The following is a 16,775-nucleotide window of genomic DNA, read 5'->3' as shown; positions in this document are numbered from 1 at the left end:
GCATTTTTGAACAAGAAATTCGGCTCTGATACCAACTGATGCAGTGGTAAAACCAAACAGAAGATCGAATCACGTTGATTCAATCGAATACCGTGATGAACTTCAAAACCCTAGAAAATCCCATCCAAAGGTCAGGGAAAATGAAGAGAAAAATTAATTATTATCAAATTCAAGTCTGCCTTTAGAAATTACATAACCAACATATAAATAAGAGTTCTAATACGAAATGGGCCTAAAACGGGCCATGGGCCAAACACAAACCCAAAAATAAAAAACATAAAAAGTGCTGAAAAAACAATAAAAGGCCCATAACTTTATTTAGGAGTCGTTTTTGAGCTTCGGACAGGGGCCAAACATTAGTTGGCTGTTTGCCACAACGGGCTCCTCGTCTCAAGCTTCAATTTGACTAGTAATAGGCCTGAAACGGAGCTTCGTGGGCCAAGTTATGCCCGTTTTCGTGGGCCACCTTTGGAGACACGATCATGGGCCTCCAAATATAACATGGCCTGTTCGTCAATACTTGGGCCTGCATCAGGGGCGTATTCACCATATCGCTTTGGGATCGGCTTCAACACCGTCCGAGGGTCTTTCCCTTGCTATCTCGCACCTATAGTACGAGTTTAACCAATTGTTAGTCGGATATACAATCCGGCTTAAGACCTTTAGTCTTATATTATAACTCTACCTCGATGAACCTTTAGTTCATAGATCTCTTTTACTTGAAAACATTTAGTCTAAAAGTAATTATAAACCTTTAGTTTATTTATAAAACCCGACGTTTCTTCTTCTCAAAGAAACGTATTCTTTTATTTTATTATTTAAGAATACTCATTATAACTTAAACAATATTTTCATAACAAAGAATATATATACTTGCACACATATATATATTTATCTATCACAACATATCTTTTATTCTTTCTTTGTTATGTTTTCTTTTCTTTTATCGAGGTATCGAGTATAACCTCGACTTAATGTTTAAGTCTTATAATATTTCATTATTATATTCATTTGGCTAGTAAACCTACCTTTGTTTGGCTTTATACATTCTAACGATTTGAGCAGCACTCCAATGCCACTTGATCTCTTTTGACTTCTTGATCGCGTCACCTTTCTTTTGATACGCCAAACAAATAAACACCCAACGTCAACACTTGTCGTCACGTCTTTCAAGCGCTTTCGCCATCTTATGAAAAACGCCTTCTTGGTATGGGGTGGAGGGTGGCACAAACTTCTGGGTAACGTTGGCACGGAAATCGAAGGATCGAGACATGGAAATCAAGGTATTATGGCACGTTTATCGAGGTGGATCAAGGGTCGGATTTTCGGAGTTTAGAGAAATGCTAGAGAGAGAGTGGGATACAGATTTTGGTGTGAGTTTTGATGAATCCCGGACCTGCTATTTATAGACAAAACCTGACGTCCCATTGCGGTACGCGACGACCTCCTGGGCACCCGTCGCGTACCGCGACGTAGCCTTGGCCAGTCACAACGTAGGTCTGCCACGTGTCGCTACGTGGCAGACGGTGTGCCACGTGTGGACACGTGGCGGACGACATGACATGTGTTGCTACGTGTCGGGACACGTGGCAGACGGTGTGCCACGTGTGGACACGTGACAGCTCTTGTGCCAGAGGTGTCAGGCCACGTCAACGCGATACGCGATGACGTTGGCTCAACAGTGATCACATATCGCTATTGACTCCATCTAGAACCTTTGACCAAGCCTCATCGCGATACGCGATGGGCTTGTCCTTTATCCCGTTGCGTATCGCGATAGGACAAGAAAACATAATTTTGTTTTATACCCTAAGGTTTGGAAATTTGGCAAATTTGATCCCTTAACTTTGGAAAGTTTATAATTTGAACTTGAAATTTTCTCGATGTTACATCCTCCTCACCTTGAAATAAATCTCGTTCTCGAGATTGCTTTACAAGAACAAATGGGGGTATTTCTTTCTCATTTCCGATTCGAGTTCCCATTTATATTCGGGCCCTCTACGCGAGTCCCATTTAACTTTCACAATTTTCAATGTCCTTCTTTTAAATTTCTTTGTTTTCGAATATTATATTTGAATTGGAAGTTCTAAAAATTTTAAGTTTTCATTTATTTCGACGTCTTTTAATGGCATAATGATATGGTCTAAAATATACAATTATTATATGAATACTCCATACAATTTTGAGTTGTTTTGAGGTAGTTCTTATTAAATTATATGCTTCATGGTTCATATTTAAAGTTAGAGATTTAAAGACAATGAGCTAAACAATGCATTTTTACTAACTTGAAACACACGAGTTAATAATAATAATAATAATAATAATAATAATAATAATAATATTAAAGTATACGAATTCACGTGTGTGTGTGCAGTGTGTCACAAGAGTGTGACCAAATTATAATTATTATCATTTATTTATTTAGTTTTGTGTTATTTTTTTTTGCATGCCTCAACATTTAAAGAAGTTAGTTGGGCCTGAAGTTAACTAGGGCCTTTTCGGATGGACTGAACTTTAACCCATAATTGTGAAGTAGGTTACGAGAGAAATTAAAAAGTAACAGACTTGGAAAAAAAGAAAAGATACATATATATAGACAAAAGGAGGTGCACGAAAAGAAAAAAAGGGGGGGGGGGGCCTAGGCTACTGTTCGCAATTGGAGATCGGAACAAAGAAATGTCTTCCATGTATGGATGCGTATTAGGTTGTTTACTGTGTGTTTACAACTAGTTTATGGTTTATTGTTAACGTTTTTCATAGGAACAAAAATTGAGAGTTTAGAGATACCTTATATTTTGCCACTTGAGAGACCGGGAGGTAATTAAGTGTCGTCTATTTTGGTTTTTTGCGGGTTTGGGTAGTGATTGCACGAGAGTGAGTTACCCTAGATTCCATTAGATTCTTACAGATCCGAATTATAACCGAATTCAATAGAATACCCCTTTATGCCTTAGGGTGTTTTGTGATTAGAGAGACCGAGAGGTGATTTAATCTTTGGGTACCTTAGCATAGTTAGGTAAGGTGAGACCGGGAGGTGATCCGAGCCATTAAACCGTTGAGCTTTACATGATATTTAGGGTTCTTAGGTATTGTTGGTGAGACCGGGAGGTGATCTAGCTTACTATAGTTATTTCTTAAATTTAATATTTTTAGAATACGGTATCATTCATTAGTCCATTACCGAGAGTTTACGAGTTGACTAGTAGGATTCCTTACCTAGGTAGTTGTTCCCCCTATTTGAGTTCTAAACTTGTTTGTCCATGTCTTGTTTCTGTGTCGTTTTAAGTTTAAGAATTATTTAGTTTATAGTTAATAATTAAAAAAAGACAAAAAATCAATTAAATCAATTTATTTAAGTTAATTAATAGTCAGAGTCTAGTTTAGGTGTCGCTAGTGTCATGTGGGTTCGACATCCGGACTTCATTAGGCTTTACTACAGTTGATAGGTACACTTGCTTGTCTAGTGGTCTCGCATTAGGATAGTCTAGATTTAAAAATTTGAAACTAGAGTGTCTAAGTTAGGTTAATATTTTTATAGACCGCGTTTCGCACATCAAGTTTTATTAAAGATTCATCAGTTAGACATTTACGCATATTCGAAACATGGAATACATCATGTATCCCTTGCATTTCCTCGGGCAGTCGTAATCGGTATGCAACGGTGCCAATTCGTTCAAGTACCTCAAAAGGTCCAACGAATCGAGGGCTTAATTTTCCGTTCTTACCGCAGCGAACAACGCCTCTCCAAGGCGAAACTTTCAATGTCACTTTGTCACCAACATTGAACTCCAACGGCTTACGACGGACATCGGCGTAACTCTTTTGGCGATCACGTGCCTTATTAAGTCGTTCTCGGATTTGAAGGATTTTTTCGGTGGTTTCTTGGACTATCTCGGGTCCAGACAATTACTTTTCCCCTGTTTCAGACCAACACACAGGCGTTCTACACTTTCGACCATATAACACTTTAAATGGTGCGGCTTGAATACTTGTGTGATAGCTATTGTTATACGAGAATTCCATTAGGGGTAAGTGGTCATCCCAACTTCCACCTAAGTCGATCACACAAGCTCGGAGCATATCTTCCAACGTTTGCATCGTCCTTTCGCTTTACGCATCTTTTGCGGATGATAGACGGTGCTAAGGTTTAGTTTTGTACCGAGTTATTGTCGGAAGCTTTTCCAGAAATGGACGTAAAACGACTGTCTCGATCAGAGATGATAGAAAGTGGTACTCCATGCAAAGCAACGATGGTGTTTACATAGATACGCGCTAATCTATCCATATAGTATGATTCATTGATGGGTATAAATGTGCAGACTTTGTCAATCGGTCCATGATAACCTAAATGCGTTGTGTTGTCGAGCCGTTTTAGGGAGTTTTGTAATGAAATCCATGGTTATTAACTCCCACTTCCATATAGGAAGTTCGGGTTGCTGAAGCAATCCCGAAGGCTTTTGGTGTTCAGCCTTGTGTTTTAAACATGTTAAACATTTCGCCACATGCGAAGCGACATCCCTTTTCATTCCATTCCATCAATAATTTGATTTGAGGTTATGGTAAATTTTGTCGCTCCCGTGATGCATCATATACTTGGATTTGTGAGCCTCATTCAAAATTTTCTCATGCAAGTCTCCAACGATTGGTACCAAAATTCTATTGCCGAGTCTAAGGATACCATCGTCACCCTTGACTAGCGAGTCAATGGTGTCGTTCCGTTTTTCGCCGTAGATTTGGTTTTCATTGATCGCTTGAGTTTGGGCCAATTTGATTTGCTTGAAAAGGTCGAATTGGAGTTCTAGCCTCAACGCTCGGACTCTTTTTGGCTTTTCGTGCTGTTTACGACTTAAGGCATCAGCCGCAACGTTGGCTTTGCCTTCATGGTAAACAATTTCACAATCGTAGTCGTTGAGAGTCTCCATCCAGTGTCGTTGGTGCATATTGAGCTCTTTTTGATCAAAGATATGCTTTAAACTCTTATGATCGGTGTACACGGTAAATCTTACTCCATAGAGATAGTGCCTCCATATCTTAAGTGCAAAGATTATGGCGCCTAACTCTAGATCGTGAGTTGTGTAATTCTTTTTGTTTATTTTGAGCTGATGAGAGGCGTAGGTGATTACTTTCTTGCGTTGCATTAGTACGCATCCCAAACCGGAATGAGACGCGTCACTAAATACCACAAAGTCCTCAGTACCTTCTGGTAATGCCAATATAGGTTCTTGGGTGAGTTTTTGTTTGAGTATATCGAACGCCTCTTGTTGCTTTGTTCCCACTCATATTTGATGTTCTTTCGGGTTAAGGAGGTTAAGGGAACAACAATTCGGGAAAAGTTTTCAATGAACCTACGGTAATAGCCGGCCAAACCTAAGAAACTTCTGATCTCGGTTGGCGATTTTGGGATCTCCCACTTAGAGATAGCTTCAATCTTAGCGGGATCGACTTGAATACCTTTGACGTTAATGATATGACCAAAAATTGCACCTCGTGCAACCAGAACTCGCACTTCGAAAACTTGGCGTACAACTTCTCGCTTCTAAGAATTTCAAATAATGTTCGGAGATGGACTTCATGATCAGCCTTAGACTGACAAACTGAAAATTTTTGCCTTTTTCAGACACCCATCGCGACTTGACTCAAATTTTCGGGACGAAAGTTCTTTCAACATGGGAATGATGTGACACTCGTCAATTTCAGTTTAACTCCGTTAATCCGAACTCCGTTAATTCAAACTTAAGATCACACGAACCATAACGCATATCTCATTACATTTAAACTAGGGTTTAGATGACGCATGACAATCACTACACAAGTAGTCTTTCGGAATTTCACCAAAACACACACGAGTCGACTCAAACCATTGGTGAACAAACGATGAATATTATAAACAAATACTTGATATAATTATGTGTTATGTTTATATGTATAAATGTGTGCTTGTATGCATGTCATTATATTATGGAGGTGATTTATGTTTTATGCTAGAATTATACAAAATAGAAGTTGAGGGTGCTAGTTGTAACTTGTCATTTATTTAATTAATATATTAACAACCTTAACCATAAACCCTAACCCTCTTCTCCCTCTCCCTCTACCACCTGCGACGGCAGCCCCCCTCCCCCTTGGATCTACCGAAACACACAACACACATACACATACAATCATCCTCGCAACTTGTTGAAGGCTTAAAGTGTTAACTAGGTAAACTAAACACTATATGTAGCCTATTCTATTGATTTTTGGCATCATTTAACACATTAATCATAAACCCTAAATTCTAAATATGTTGATTGTTGATTAGTTAGGGTTGTATGCATGATTTATAGTTCATAGGTTATTTGTATGTTGAGTTTTGATGAAAACTGATGCTGGACAAATTATTGAATTCGTGTTTAAATGACTGTAACTCGATGTTAATTACATGTTTTGATGTGATTGTTGATTCTATAATATACTATGTCGAGTCTAGTTTCAGAAAAGTCCGAGTTTGTAATTTTTGGATGAATAAATGTTAGTTTTTATTATTTTACAAAATTGTTGTGCAAGGCTGATTCAGGAGACCTGCTGTTAGGCTGTTTTGCGACTAAGATATCTCCTAAAATACTAGATCAAATGGGTTGGTTCCACTTCTGAAAGAAAATAAATTTAGTTAGGAACCTAACCCAATTGGTCTTGAATTAATTGGATTTTTCATTTAACGGGAATAAAAAGTAACATTCTGTTGCGCATGATAATGATTGCTGTGTGTTTGCTGTGATGTTTTGATCTTTGTGATAAAACCATATATGATAAAAATATAATAAAAATAGTTTTAGAAACCTAACTCACGTGTGCTTCTGTGATGATTTTTGGTGATTTATTTGACTTGTTAGAATTTATTAATAAGAGTAATCTTGTCAAGTGAAAATCTGCATGGATAATTTAGCTGCTGTATTATTTAAATTGTCATGAAAAGTGCATAACCGATCGATGTTTGCTATGTTTTGTCCAAATTGCCCTTTTGGGGGATAATTTCTAGTAATGTACAATGTTAATACTTGACACTTAAGTAGTTGTTCACACATGTAACGTATCATCAACGTGTTTGTCGAGTCGCACTTATTTCACAAACGAAACACGAAACGCATCTCATGCATAAGTTGTATGTGTCGAGTCTAGGGACTCACTCGTAGTTTAAATACTTAGAAAATCTCGCTTTTGTTTTTAGAACACTGGTGAGGATTTTCTGTGACGCACATCTTTTCTCGGATCTTTTTGGTTATCTTCGCAAACAGTGAGTTTCACGTGCCCTTTTTACTCTTTTTAAACGCTTTTATTTGGTGGAGATAACATACTCCAACGCTGTAGATTTTTTTTAGTTTTTATATATCACTTGTAAGGCTAAGTGGCAAACAAACCAACCAAAGTCCTTCGTAACATCGAACCGGTTAATATTTGGATATTAGCGAGTCATTGTTGAGTAGTACTACTGGGTTTGACAAACCCCACCCAACTCTAAACTCGGCTGTAGGTCGAGTGGGTGTAATCTTGGCTAACACATTACCATGGTCGTGGTTGACATGGTGGCAAGGCAATTGATAAACAGTCAGCTTCGGTGTCGAACACTTAGTAATACATGCTTGATAGGTTAGCTACCTATTGATATATAATTGACTTAACACTATCTGGTAACGCAAACGCAAACGCAAAACGCAAACGCAAATGCAAACGCAAACGCAAAACGTAAACGCAAACGCAAACGCAAACACTTTATTTATATAAACCTGTGAACTCACCAACCCCGTGTTGACACTTTTAGTATGTTATTCTCAGGTAGCCGAGGCGGGCGCGCGGTATAGGAACATGCATTACATTGAACTCTATCGTTTTTGTAAACATGTTTTTAAACTGTTATTAATTGGGTTTTAAGTCGTCCTGCGTGACGCAACACTTGGATTATGATTTTACGCTTCCGCACTTATTTACACTTAAATATTTTCGTGGTTTGAAAACTTTACTTATGGTTTGATTATAACTAATGATTCCGATCCTGTTAGTTCAAACCCTCTGATGGTAAAACTCCGTTAGTGGATTTTGAGGGCGTGACAGATTGGTATCAGAGCCATTGGTTATAGCGAACTAGAATTGCATTCATACTAGACTATAGCCGCAACGACCCATTAGTTATGATCTTACGCACTGCATATAAGTATATAGATATGATATATATTTAGTTACTCATTTTCTTTATCTCTTAACCTCATTCACTCGTACGCGCGTAACCCATACACGACTTATCCTGTAAGGATGTCGACGCCATCGTCATCATCATCCGACCCGATGTCTCACGCCCCTGGAAATGAACCGCATATTCCCACTCATCACCACCTCGAGTAGTCCCGGCACTAGCAGCCCCCGCACCGAAGAGGTATCGCCCATCTGGAGACGTGTACGAGGACAATGGTCACTGGAGTTGGTACCCCGAGTCTAGTTGAGTGGATCGTTTACTGTGTGCAAGTTCCACCGCTACCTCTCCCAGGTTGTCCTATATCCTTCAAAACGCTACCACCCCTGACACTCCTGATGGAGCGCGCTTTCGCAGCCCTCGTTTCTTGTTTAGAGCGTGAGGTTGACATTATGCACTCGACTAGAGCAAACGTGAGAGAATTGAAAGAGAATGGAATCGATGTCCGAGAGAGAATTTCCTTCCTGACCGAAGCCATGAAGGAAGTTCAGGATGCTCATGTTCAGCAAATGGAGATAATGAACAAAATGCAAGCAGAGATGATAGATTTGCGTGACCAAATTTTTAGTGCAAGGGCCCTTGCAGCGACAGCTCTAGCCCGATGCGACACACTAGGGGCGCAGATTGCCCCGGATGCAGAAGAACCTAAGGAAGAACCCGAGGAAGATACTGAGGAGAATGCACACTCGGACGTGTTCTCAGGCGACGACATCTCAGGATGATAACACCTAGATGTTTGGAAGAAACGCTGGTCATGGTCGCGGTAACATTAACCTAACCGCAGCAGAACTCCAAACCCTACTGAATGACCATGCGGCGGCAGTTCTAGCTGCGCACGTTCAGAATCAAGCCGGAGTCTGTACTTTCAAGAACTACCTAGACTGCAAGCCTAATTCATTTGACGGAACTGAGGGAGCCATAGGTTTCCTGCGTTGGACCGAGAAGGCAGAGTCAGCTTTCGAGATGTGTAACGGTCCACCAGCCAGTAGGGTCAAGTTTGCTGCTGGAACATTGCAAGATTCCGCCCTCACCTGGTGGAACTCTAATGTGCAAATTCTTGGGTTGGAATTGGCAAATGCTATGAACTGGGAAGAATTCAAGAACATGATGCGAGAAGAGTATTGTCCTAGAGAGGAAATCTCAAAGCCGTAATCGGAATCTTTGGCGTTAAAGATGGTAGGTTCTGAGATTGAAGCCTACACCACCCGTTCCCACGAACTGGCGGTGATGTGTCCACGGATGGTTGACCCGCCGAGTAAGAGAATCGAAATGAATATCGATGGTTTGGTACCCCAGATTCAGGGTATGGTGACGTCTTCCAAACCGGCTAAAATTCAGCAAGCGATCCGAATAGCCCACAAACTGACGGACCAAGCAGTGGCACAAGGTGCGTTACCACCTAGAGGTTCCACCTCTAAAACCCATGACAACTTAAGCACTGACAACAACAACAACTCTGGGAATGGAAAGATGAAGTTTGACAACACCAGGTCCTCATCATCGAACCCCCCACAACAACAACACCACCGTAAACCTGAACTCGCTCGGAACTTCAATAACCAGGGTTCCAACAACAACAACGGTGGTGGACAGGGTTCGAGTGGCTATGCTGGAAAGTACCCGAAATGCAACAAGTGAAACTATCACCATGCTGGCCCATGTGACCGTATCAAGTGCCTGCGATGCGGAAAATTAGGTCATTAGGCCAAGGACTGTAGGGGAGACCTACCGGCTAAGGGTGCTCCTAAACAGCCTGCAACAACGAAAGGGTGCTTTGAGTGTGGTCAGGAGGGTCATTTCAGGAAGGATATTCCCAAACTGAAGCAGAATGAGAACAATGAAGGCAATAACAGTGGCGGGAGCAGTGGTAAAGGTAGAGCTTTCGTCATTGGGTCGGGCCAGGCCCGCAGCGATCCGAATATGGTTACCGGTAAGTTCCCTGTGAAAGACTATTCTGCTTCTATTTTGTTTGACACTGGAGCTGATAGGAGTTTTGTATCGAAAGCCTTTAGTAAACTCTTATACTTAACTCCAACCCCGTTAGATGCTAAGTTTCCTGTTGAATTAGCTGATGGTAAGTCTATAGAAACAACTCATATACTAGAGGGATGTAAGTTGAAACTGTCGGGTCATACCTTCGATATCGACCTCATACCCTTTACGCCTGGTAGTTTCGATGTCGTTGTCGGCATGGACTGGCTATCCGAGAATAGATCTGAGATTATATGTCACGACAAGATAGTCCATATCACTACCTCTTCCGGCGAAATCATCTCGATACAGGGCGAGAAGAGCGGCATGACTACAAGCGTCATCACCCTCATGAAGGCGCAGAAATATTTGCGAAAGGGCCATCCAGCGATTTTAGCTCATATTGTTGAGAAACCCGCGGAGGAGAAGCGAATCGAAGACATACCGATTGTACGAGATATTCCGGAAGTCTTACCGGAGGATTTGCCTGGACTCCCACCTATTCGACAAGTCGAATTCCAAATCGAATGGGCCCCCGGTGCAGCACCCATAGCCCGAGCCCTGTATCGGCTCGCACCGGCAGAGCTTCAGGAGTTGTCCACTCAATTGCAAGACTTGTTGGATAAAGGTTTTATCCGACCTAGCTCATCACCATGGGGAGCCCCTGTCTTATTTGTTCGAAAGAAGGACGGGAATTTCCGCATGTGCATCGACTACCGAGAGCTGAACAAGGTGACGATCAAGAACCGTTATCCCCTACCCCGAATTGATGATCTGTTCGACCAGCTTCAAGGATCGAGCTACTACTCGAAAATCGATTTGAGATCAGGTTACCATCAATTAAGAGTGCGCGAAGAAGATATTTCAAAGACGGCCTTCAGAACTTGGTACGGTCACTACTCGTTTTCGGTTATGCCTTTTGGCTTAACTAACGCACCAGCCGTATTTATGGATCTCATGAACAGAGTATGCAAGGCGTACCTCGACAAGTTTATGATTGTTTTTACTGATAATAACCTCGTCTACTCCAAGAACAAGACCGACCATGAAGAACACCTGAGGTTAATCCTGGAATTGCTAAAAAAGGAACAATTGTACGCTAAACTCTCGAAATGCGAATTTTGGCTTCGCGAGGTTCACTTCTTAGGACATATGATAAATGAGAATGGAATCCATGTCGATCCCGGCAAGGTAGAAGCCATCAAAAAATGGGAAGCACCTAAGACTCCGACTGAGGTACGACAATTCCTAGGACTGGCTACTACCGGCGTTTTATCGAGGGATTTTCAAAGATTGCTCAACCCCTCACCGCTTTGATTCACAAGGGTACTAAGTATAATTGGGGTGACGCGCAGGAATCTGCCTTCCAACTGTTGAAAACCAAACTCTGTAGCGCACCTATCCTAGCCCTCCCCGAGGGAACGGAAAACTTTGAAGTGCACTGTGATGCATCGATACAAGGTCTCGGTTGCGTGCTGATGCAACTCGAGAAAGTTATAGCCTATGCCTCTCGACAACTACGGATTCACGAGAAAAACTACACGACCCATGACTTGGAACTCGGAGCTGTGGTGTTTGCTCTTAAGATATGGAGGCATTACTTGTACGGTACCAATTTTACCATTTACACCGACCACAAGAGTCTCCAACATATCTACGATCAGAAGGAGCTGAACATGCGACAACGTCGTAGGGTCGAGCTGCTTAAGGATTATGATTGTGCCATCAATTACCACCCGGGCAAGGCCAACGTAGTGGCCGATGCTCTCAGCAGAAAAGAAACCGATAAACCTAGACGAGTGCGAGCATTACAACTCACGATTCACGCCAACTTACCTGATCAGTTTCATGATGCTCAACTCGAAGCCTTGAAAGACGATAATCTCCCATCAGAACTTATGCGGGGCATGAACAAGCAACTTGAAGCCAAATCGGACGGGGTTCGACATTTCGAAAACCATATCTGGGTCCCTCGATACGGAGAGTTGAGAAATCTAGTGATGGATGAAGCACACAAGTCCCGATATTCCATCCACCCTGGCTCAGATAAAATGTACCATGACCTGAAAGCACTTTACTGGTGGCCAAACATGAAAGCCGACATTGCCACCTACGTGAGCAAATGCTTGACTTGTGTAAGAGTCAAAGTGGAATATCAAAAACCATCTGGTCTTCTACAGCAACCGGAACTTCCAACGTGGAATTGGGAACACATTTCCATGGATTTCATCACGGGATTACCCAAAACACCGACGTGATGCGATACCATATGGGTGATCGTTGACCGGTTGACTAAGTCTGCGCATTTCTTAGCGATCAAGGAATCGGACAAAATGGAAAGACTGACTCACATCTATATGAAAGAAGTAGTGTCTAGACACGGAGTGTCTGTCTCAATCATATCTGATCGAGATTCCCATTTCACTTCGCACTTTTGGAAGTCGCTACAGAGCGCACTAGGCACCCGCCTTGATACGAGCCTATGAACACACCATTCAGACCTTGGAATATATGTTGCGTGCATGCGTGTTGGATTTCGGAAAAAATTGGGAACCTCGCTTGCCTTTGGTAGAGTTTTCGCATAATAACAGCTACCACGCAAGCATTAAAGCAGCGCCGTTTGAAGCGTTGTACGGACGAAAGTGTCGATCACCTCTATGCTGGGGAGAGGTGGGTGATAGCCAAATCACTGGTCCAGAATTAGTACTTGAAACCTCTTAAAAGATTGTCCACATCCGAAACCGCATGGCAGCAGCACGAGATCGCCAAAAGAGTTACGCCGACAAGCGCCGAAAACCTCTGGAATTCCAAGTGAACGACCAAGTTTTACTCAAAGTCTCACCTTGGAAAGGTGTAGTCCACTTTGGAAAGCGAAACAAACTCAACCCACGATACGTTGGCCCATACCGGATAACAGAACGCGTTGGTTCGGTAGCATACCGATTGGATTTACCAACAGAACTCAGTGGCGTACATAACGTTTTCCATGTATCCAACTTGAAGAAATGCCTTTCTGACAAAACCCAAGCCGTTCCTTTGGGCGAGTTGCAAGTTGATGAACAGCTACGATTCATCGAAGAACCAGTCGAAGTTTTAGATTGGGAAACCAAAACACTCAAACACAGCAAAATTCCAATCGTTAAAGTTCGTTGGAACTCGAGACGTGGACCAGAGTTCACGTGGGAACGCGAGGATCAAATGATGAAGAAGTATCCTCACCTTTTTGAAGGGCTAACCAAGCACCGAAAACCGCGAAAGCCGAAAAACCGCCAGAAATCACCAGAGGCATGAATTAAATTTCGGGACGAAATTTCTTTCTACTAGGGGATGATATGACAAACTGAAAATTTTTGCCTTTTTCTGACACCCATCGCGACTTGACTCAAATTTTCGGGACGAAAATTCTTTCAACATGGGAATGATGTGACACTCGTCAATTTCAGGTTAACTCCGTTAATCCGAACTCCGTTAACTCAAACTTAAGATCACACGAACCATAACACATATCTCATTACATTTAAACTAGGGTTAGATGACGCATGACAATCACTACACAAGTTGTCTTTCGGAATTTCACCGAAACACACACTAGTCGACTCAAACCATTGGTGAACAAACGATGAATATTATAAACAAGTACTTGATATAATTATGTGTTAAGTTTATATGTATAAATGTGTGCTTGTATGCATGTCATTATATTATGGAGGTGATTTATGTTTTATGCTAGAATTATACAAAATAGAAGTTGAGGGTGCTAATTGTAACTTGTCAGGTCCCTTCATATGGTCGATTCAGCTCGGATCTTAATCAATCATGTCATAACTCACACAAAATTAATCGTGTTGACAAGAGAGTTAATGACGGGTTAATATATTTAGAAGGATGACCGTTTGTTAAAGGCGGAATCAATAACAAACATACGGTTGCAATGAATATTCAAAGATAGATGGCACACACAGGATCACTCAAAAGATTTCCATTTATATAATGTTAATCATACAAACGGGGTAATCGATTTAGGGTTTTATAAGGAATCCTAGGACAGCCGGCACACACAAAATATTCTCAATTAATGTGTCGGTCTTATTCGTATCATGTGTCCATCTGCCTCTCTTTGGCGGCGTGCCCTAAATATTCTATTTATTTGCCTGCCAACCTAGGACAGCTGTCATTCCTTCTAGAAACCCTAAATACAATCATACGTATTCAAATTACATATTCAAAAGAAGCTAAGTGTAAAACAAGTCTTCTGGGTAGGCTTTTCATTAATCTTTAGTCTCCGAGTACGCGGTGTACTCGGCCTTCCTTCAGAGTTGGTAAACATAGAAGTGTACTCGGGATCAGTTTCCGGGTAGACCTTACTTAAAGAATATTTTACCAAGTAAAATATTCACCGAGTAGACTTCAATCTTCTTGAACTTATCAAACTTTGCCCGACAAATCCTTACGAGCAACCTTTTTCTTCTATGGTCCTGTTCGGCTCATTGTCATTGAATAACATGTTGATAAGGCGTATACGGGAGTACATACCTTACTTGAGTAGAACCTTACTCGATATAACTAAGAGATATTCCATTAACTCATCAAGTATACTCGGACCATAATTATTAAAGAATACCTTGCCCGGTCTTCCAATCACTTGGCTTCATGGACTTGGTTAACCAAACCTTACTCGGATGAGTAAAATATTTGGTCTTGAAGAACAACCCTGCTTGACAAAGGGAACCTTGCACGGAGATGCCAAATCAGTGATCCTTACTCGGGAAATCACTAAAAAGCATACCTTGCTCGGATATCCACTTAAGAAGACTATTTGAAGTAAACCTTGCTCGGAAGGCAAAATCTCGTACTCGGCTAAGTAAAAGCTTGCTCGGAGTTCCAAGGTGTGCTCGGATTCAATACTTAGCAGTTTCTGAGGAGGTTGAGAAGATTCCAATCTTCCATATTCTTCGTTTAGGTCAAATCTCCTCATTTGGGTCAAACTCTTGACCCAACATAACTTGTCATTTCTTTAATTAATATATAAACAACCTTAACCATAAACCCTAACCCTTTTCTCCCTCTCCCTCTACAACCTGCGACGGCAGCCCCCCTCCCCCTTGGATCTACCGAAACACACAACACACATACACATACAATCATCCTCGCAACTTGTTGAAGGCTTAAAGTGTTAACTAGGTAAACTAAACACTATATGTAGCCTATTCTATTGATTTTTGGCATAATTGAACACATTAATCATAAACCCTAAATACTAAATATGTTGATTGTTGATTAGTTAGGGTTGTATGCATGATTTATAGTTCATAGGTTATTTGTATGTTGAGTTTTGATGAAAACTGATGCTGGACAGATTATTGAATTCGTGTTTAAATGACTGTAACTAGATGTTATTTACATGTTTAGATGTGATTGTTGATTCTATAATATACTATGTCAAGTCTAGTTTCAGAAAAGTCCTAGTTTGTAATTTTTGGACGTAAAAATGTTAGTTTTTATTATTTTACAAAATTGTTGTGCAAGGCTGATTCAGGAGACCTGCTGTTAGGCTGTTTTGCGACTAAGATATCTCATAAAATACTAGATCAAATGGCTTGGTTCCACTTCTGGAAGAAACTAAATTTAGTTAGGAACCTAACCCAATTGATCTTGAATTAATTGGATTTTTCATTTAACGGGAATAAAAAATAACATTCTGTTGCGCATGATAATGATTGCTGTGTGTTTGCTGTGATGTTTTGATCTTTGTGATAAAACCATATATGATAAAAATATAATAAAAATAGTTTTAGAAATCTAACTCACGTGTGCTTCTGTGATAATTTTTGGTGATTTATTTGACTTGTTAGAATTTATTAATAAGAGTAATCTTGTCGAGTGAAAATCTGCATGGATAATTTAGCTGCAGTATTATTTAAATTGTCATGAAAAGTGCATAACCGATCGATGTATGCTATGTTTTGACCAAATTGCCCTTTTGGGGGATAATTTCTAGTAATGTACAATGTTAATACTTGACACTTAAGTAGTTGTTCACACATGTAACATATCACCAACGTGTTTGTCGAGTCGCACTAATTTCACAAACGAAACACGAAACGCATCTCATGCATAAGTTGTATGTGTCGAGTCTAGGGACTCACTCGTAGTTTAAATACTTAGAAAATCTCGTTTTTGTTTTTAGAACACTGGTGAGGATTTTCTGTGACGCACATCTTTTCTCGGATCTTTTTGGTTATCTTCGCAAACAGTGAGTTTCACGTCCCCTTTTTACTCTTTTTAAACGCTTTTATTTGGGGGGAGATAACATACTCCAACGCTGTAGATTTTTTTTAGTTTTCATATATCACTTGTAAGGCTAAGTGGCAAACAAACCAACCAAAGTCCTTCGTAACATCGAACCAGTTAATATTTGGATAATAGCGAGTTATTGTTGAGTAGTACTACTGGGTTTGACAAACCCCATCCAACTCTAAACTCGGCTGTAGGTCGAGTGGGTGTAATCTTGGCTAACACATTACCATGGTCGTGGTTGACATGGTGGCAAGGCAATTGATAAACAGTCAGCTTCGGTGTC

The sequence above is a fragment of the Bidens hawaiensis genome, unplaced genomic scaffold (genome assembly GCF_021521415.1).
Source record: "Bidens hawaiensis isolate Kalapana, Puna unplaced genomic scaffold, B.hawaiensis_p1.1 tig00001647_1, whole genome shotgun sequence".
Classification (NCBI taxonomy): domain Eukaryota; kingdom Viridiplantae; phylum Streptophyta; class Magnoliopsida; order Asterales; family Asteraceae; genus Bidens; species Bidens hawaiensis.
Note: the sequence above shows the minus strand (reverse complement) of the source record.